Raw genomic sequence first — 6,777 nt, 5'->3', positions numbered from 1 at the left:
TGGTTCCCTGACCGGGAATCGAACCCGGGTCGACACAAACAGGAAGTTTTTTCTTTTTTTTCTTTCTTTCTTTCTTGCTTTCTTGCTTTCGTGCTTTCTTTCTTTCTTTCTTTCTTTCTTTCTTTCTTTCTTTGCTCAATGATTCAATTCCTTTTTATTCATATAGAGTGCATTGGTAAGGAAATAAATGTAATTCGTTACTGTACTTAAGTAGCTTTTCTGTACTTTGCGATTCTGAAGAGTTTCAATTTCCATCCAGTTTCCACTTCACTACATTTCAAAGTCAAATACTTTTTTACTCAACTACATTTTTGCAAAATCAGTTGTTGCTTTTTATTTATGAGCGAAGAAAAATGTAAGTGGTCAATCACACAGCAAGCCACCAATCAGGGTCGAGGGCACGCTCTGTTTTGAATTTGTTTTGATTGGCGCTTGGTGTATCCACTTATCACCAACATACTGTTCAGCATCAGTTCAACAGCAAGCAGAACATTTAGAGAGGAATCAATGATGGAAGAAACTTTCTTCAACGCCTGTGGCCTTATTTGCACCATTCTTTTGAAGTAGTTGAAAAGAAGGTTTTGGGCTCATGATAATTTGAATAGAGACCAATCAGTGTTTTACTCATTAATATCATTCTATTAATAGATCAGTGTGCTGAGAATCACATTAGAGTCTTTTCACATAAACTGAGTAGATTGAGCAAAGAGTCATGTGACAGAAATGATAAACATTAAAGCCCTAATAAATCACTTTGGATACGTAAGTGCATTTGAAAGCAAATACTTTTGTACTTTTACTTATGTGAAAGTTGAAAGGGAGCATTTTTACTGTACTTTTACTTTGTCCACCGCTGCAATTTTGTTTCAAAAGTTTAACCCTAATGAGTGAGCCAAAGGCAGCAAGGACAAACTCCCTGGAATGATATAAATAAAAAAAAGCTTAAGAAGAACCAGACACAGAAGAGAATCCATCCAGCACATTCCATGGTCGACGCTTTCGACTCCTTCCACTTCCTGGGAACCATCATCTCTCAGGACCTCAAGTGGTGTGATTAAAAAAAGCACTTCCTGTAACAGCTAAAGAAGTTCAACCTAGACCACCATCAAGAACATGATGGTGCACTTTTGCACCACTATTATTAAATCCATACTCACCTCCTCCATCACCGTCTGGTACGCCACTGCCACTGCTAAAGAGGGCAGACTACAACCAGTGTATCATCCACTCCGCTAAGAAGGTTAATGGCTGATAGGATGCTGGTTGGCCAAAAACTCACAAAACCCAAAAACAACTTCTCACCATTCACAATCGACCTCATCATCAATAATTCCAAGGACATTATCTCTGACTTGCTCCCTCTTAATCCTTGATCCTTAATCCTTGATCCCACTTCATGTGGAGTTTGGACACTGGACCTCCTTGAGTGTTTAAAGGCTCTGGCATGGTGTTGGTGTTGGATCTGTTGGATCTGATGATCGCAAATGTTGATATTTTATGAGTTGCTTCAGTACTCATGTTAGTTCTCACTCTCCAGTGTTCTGTATTGTTTAAAGACTATAACCACACTCTTGATGTCACCCAAATGAGGATGGGTTCCCCTTTTGAGTCTGGTTCCTCTCAAGGTTCCTTTCTCATAACATCTAAGGGGGTTTTTCCTTGCCACAGTCACCATGGCTGCTCATCAGGGATAAATACACATCGTTCACCTTAACTGTTTTTGTAAAGCTGCTTTGAGACAATGTCTGTTGTGAAAAGTGCTATAGAAATAAACACTAACATTACAATTATGCAAACTTCACACTGTTCATTTCTTATGTGTTACATTAACACAATAAACAAATACTATAGTGCAAAAACTCATCTAGTCATACAGTAGCCTAAGATTGTATTTCTAGCCATAAATTCCTATTGATCTTATTTTAAGAATAAAATAATACGCGAGAGCAGATTGTGTACGATTATTATGACATTTTTTAACATTATCTTTTTTTGTGTTACTTAGTTCATAAAGATCAGAGTTGAAATCAAACAAATTGAGCTTAATTACCATCATAGACATCATTTGAGTTCAGCTTTGTATCTTTTAAGACTTTTTCTTTAATTTAGCTGTGAAACTGATTTCAAGGCGAAAATGCTGAGTAATCACAATCACGCTTAGGACTTGTTCAGTAGTATTATTTTATTCCAAATGCTTGTTTTATGTCAAAATCAACATATTTATTTACAACCTACAGTAATAAGAAATTAGAAGAATCTGTAGTATTAAATCTGCCCACTCTTTCCAAACATTATCCAGTTTATTATTCATTATTTAATTACATTTTTTGTTTAATTATTATTTATTGGAACATTCTTCTTTATATAAAGTACTTATGGCTTTTTAATAATGTTGTTCTGTAAATTGGTTTCAGTTTCTCATGTTGAATATCTTTGTGTTCAGTTATGACAAAATTCATTCAACAATGTTTTATGTTGCAGTAAGTTTAAGTATTTTGAAGAAGCAGCAAGTAATAATTTTGCGTTGTTTTTGCATCGTAGCTGCTGTTTTACAAGACAGTCTTCATTTGAGTAAATAAATGTTGACGCATGTATGCGTGATCTTGAGTTTAATAATCATTTATTTTTTAGTTTAAATGCTTTGTCTCATTTTAAAACAGAATTTATAAGAATCTATAAATCTTAAATTGTCTTTTTTGGTATCTCTGGTTTTAAGATCTTTTCACACAAATTAAGAAAAGCAAACTGTTTAAAAAAATAATTAACACGCTTCATTAAATTTAAGGTAATTAGACTCAATCAACTGCCTGGAATTAGTGTTTTAATGCTATTTCAAGACATTGTACTTTTCTAAAGCCTAGATATATTTTCTTACTTTAAGAAATCTTACCAAGTGTAATTATCTTACCGCACTGGCAGATCATTTGATTCGTTACTAGTCTGTATTTTCCTAAATCATGCATTTATTTCTTATATATAGTGTTACATTTTGCAGTGTACTATATTAAAACCCTGGACGGCACACCACGACAAATTTCTTGTACATGTGACTCATGATACTTGAACACAAAATGTATTTTGGTTCTAATAAAAAAAAAAAACATATAAAAGTAATTATTATGTAAGGATGCTCTGGTTCCCTGGTGGTCTAGTGGTTAGGATGCGGCGCTCTCACCGCTGCGGCCCGGGTTCGATCCCCGGTCAAGGAACCAACCCCAGCCACTTTTAGTGCCGGTCCCAAGCCCGGATAAATGGGGAGGGTTGCATTAGGAAGGGCATCCAGCGTAAAAACATGTGCCAAATCAAACATGCGGATGATCCGCTGTGGCGACCCCTAACAGGAAAAGCCGAAAGAAAGTTTATATTATGTAAGGATGCTTTATACAGTAAGAATAAAAAAATACATAAGAATCAAACATGTAGCTAAATGGATTTTGCTGAAGTCATTTGTTCGAAAAAAAAAAATCAGACGACTCCTGTCTGAATAAATGAATCATGTCTAAAAATACTAATGTAACAAAATGCGTGAGGCAATACACGTGCGGTGTTTTCTGTTGAAATTGCAAATGTAAATTTTTTTTTTTTCTCACATTTGGTACACTTGGTAAGACAAGTGCTGATTGAGAACCAGGCTCCTGTGTCTGTATAATTTTTGCTCGTTATGAAGTAAAAAGCCTGGCTGGTCTCTGAAATTTGAAAGTAAAAACATGGGATCCAATCTGAATGAGGAACTGTTTTGTCCTCGCCTGAGCTGCTTTATAAAAAGGCCTCCTGGGCCCCCTGAGAGATCCGTATCTGTGCAGTCGATTGATTCAAATGCTTTGTTTTTTTCATGTATAATAAGAGGACTCGTTTGCTTCGGGGCGTGCAGAGTTGCCTTTATTTCTCATCTGGCTGTAAACATTTCAGGTACAACGATGCGAGCGAGACGAAGATTGGGGCAGCGCAGTCATCAGGAACTCGGGAGCGCATCTGGCTGAGCAACAGCCTGCGGAAAGAAAGACTTACGGATGTGCTGGAGAGGCAGACAGGTCCATGAATGCATTTACACACACACTCACACGCGCTCTCACACATCGTCTGGTGTCACCCACAAGTAACAACCAACCTGTGAGTACATATTTAAACAGATTCTCACACTCCCACCTAGACAAGTTGAAAATGCAGCCAGATTTGGAGTGCACATGTTACTGTTTAGCATGAACTGCTCTCAATTACCAAAATTGCAATAAATTCCTCACTTTTTTTCCACTTGATTGAGACATGCGAAAGATAAAATCTGCACTTTATTTGCACAATTCAAAATCAATTCAACATACTAATAAAGACTAACATATCTCTATTTTGCAACATACTACTAGCAATACATACAACTCAATACTTAATCAACTGCCAGTAATTAAAATAAAAAAATGTTGAACAAAAATATTATTATTAAAAGTTAATCAAATATAAACTATAGAGAAAATGTTCTCTATGACTTTTCCAGCCATATTATCGTTCTTTTCCTAACTGTTGCTACAAAGTTTGAGACACACAGTTGTATAGATTGTGTCTTTAAAGTGGTAGAATTGAATTTTCTATTCACCCAAACCTGTTTCAGCATCACAATACCTTTGTGTGCAAAGCCAGCTTCACATGGGTTGGAGTGGAAGATCTCCTGCTATAGAGCTCCAACTCTACTGAACACCTTAGTGATAAATGTGAACACTGACTGCACCTCAGGCCTCCTCAGCTCACCTACATCACCAGCACCTGACTTTACTAACACCCTTGTGAATGAGCACAAATCTCCACAAAATCTAGTGGATCTTCCCAGAATAGTGGAGGTTATTATAATAACAAATGTAGACCAGGATCTTCACAAAGAGGTACATACCAATCTTATAGTGAGGTGCCCCACAAATATTTGTCTATATAGTGTGGCTTATATGTCATATGTTATTATACGCTTATATTATATGCGAGAGTGAAAGGAAAAGTTTATAGGACTGTAGTGAGACCTGAGATGTTGTATGGTTTAGAGACAGTGGCATTGAGTAAAAGACAGGAGGTGGAGCTGGAGGTAGCAGAGCTGAAGATGTTGAGGTTTTCGTTGGGAGTGATGACGATGGACAGGATTAGAAATGAGTTTATTAGAGGGACAGTGCATGTAGGATGTTTTGGAGACAAAGTGAGGGAGGCAAGATTGAGATGGTTTGGACATGTGCAGAGGAGGAACATGGGGTATATCAGTAGGAGAATGCTGAGGATGGAGCTACCAGGAAGGAGGAAAAGAGGAAGACCAAAGAGGAGGTTTATGGATGTGGTGAAGGAAGACATGCAGGTAGTTGGTGTGACAGAGGCAGATGTAGAGGACAGAGGGGTGTGGGGACGGATGATCGGCTGTGGCGACCCCTAATGGGAGCAGCCGAAAAAAGAAAAAGAAGAAGAAGTGTGGTTTATATGTAACTCAAAATAGAGGAGAGATCCTTTTGTGTGTTGTTTATCAAGGTATAAATAACTAAACTGAAAGTTAATTAAAGCTACAGGTACAAACCTTAAATTCTAATTCTTCCCAAATGGAGTAGTATTATTTAAGCATGTTAATTATATGTGAATATACAATGAAAATGCTAAGATCTGTGGCAAGAAATGAAAGACGGTTCATCTTCCAACAGGACCAACACCCTAAGAACACAGCCAAGATAGCAAAGGAGTGTCTACAGGATGACTCTGTGAATGTCCTTGAGTGGCCCAGCCAGAGCCCGGACTTGAGCCCGATTGAACATCCCTGGAGAGATCAGAAAATGGCTATGATTCGAGGCTCACCATCCAACCTGATGGACCTTGAGAGGTTCTGCAAAGATGAATGGGTGAAACTGCCCAAACATAGTTGTTCCAAGCTTGTAGCATCCTACTAAAAGATACCCCAGGCTGTAATTTGTGCCAAATGCACTGTGAAGGCTGTGAATACTTTTTTTTTCTTTCGTTTTTTCATTTTTAATTCTTTTGCAAACATTTCAAACAAATTTCTTTTAAGTTGTCATTATTGGTTATTGTTTGTTGAATTTTGAGGTAAATAATGAATTAAATCCATTTTGGAATAAGACTGTAAGTGCTGTAAAAACCTTCCAGATTCACTCTACATGCTTCTTACAAGGGAAGTGGTAGATTAGTGATTAATGCTCTGAAGTACTGATTGGAAGGTCGAGCTATAAGCCCTAATATCTGCAAGCTACCACTTATTGGACCCTTTTTCCTCTGTGCTCCAGGGATGCTGTATGATGGCTAATCCTGCATTCTGACCTCAGCTTCCTAACATCACTAGGATATGCAAAGAAAGAATTTCACTGTGCTGTAATGTATAAAGTGAAAGTGGAAGCTTTACGGAATTGGAAGCTATCTTTGTTTGTTAAACATCTATGCAAATAAAAATGGCAAAAATTGCAGATGGACATATTTTTATCAAGAGCAAGGAATCAAGTTGTATGTGCTAATGCTTATTGTACAATCTTGTCCATTTTAATACACATGGATTTTTAGGGACATAAAACAAGACACACTGTGTAGAAATCACCAGCCATGTTCCTGGAGGTCTTTCTCCTTATGACTGGCCATAAAAACTTTCTTGGTATATGACTGATATCCAGAAACAAGACTAGTGATTACTGATCCATTGCATTCATGATGCAAATTCATTGCAATTGTACAATGTTTTAGGATTACACAGAAACGAATTGTTCCATCACCCCAGTCAGTGACACAGAAAAATGTTAAAGAACGTATTAAATTGTC

At 37.2% G+C, this 6,777-nt stretch overlaps 1 long non-coding RNA gene across 2 annotated transcripts in view; it reads left to right on the top strand.

Moving 5' to 3' along the window:
- Positions 1-5,769, top strand: part of LOC124378305 — a 51,891-nt gene extending 46,122 nt beyond the window's left edge. The window contains exons 2-3 of one of the 2 annotated variants that reach the window (XR_006924198.1): positions 3,910-4,031; positions 5,661-5,769. This is a non-coding gene — a long non-coding RNA (uncharacterized LOC124378305). Of the gene's footprint in view, positions 1-3,909; positions 4,111-5,660 lie in introns of both variants that reach the window. The other variant, XR_006924197.1, reaches the window with a different exon arrangement.
- Positions 5,770-6,777: the final 1,008 nt, after the last annotated feature.

The sequence above is a fragment of the Silurus meridionalis genome, chromosome 24, assembly GCF_014805685.1.
Source record: "Silurus meridionalis isolate SWU-2019-XX chromosome 24, ASM1480568v1, whole genome shotgun sequence".
Classification (NCBI taxonomy): domain Eukaryota; kingdom Metazoa; phylum Chordata; class Actinopteri; order Siluriformes; family Siluridae; genus Silurus; species Silurus meridionalis.
This window is presented reverse-complemented; position numbering and strand designations above follow the sequence as displayed.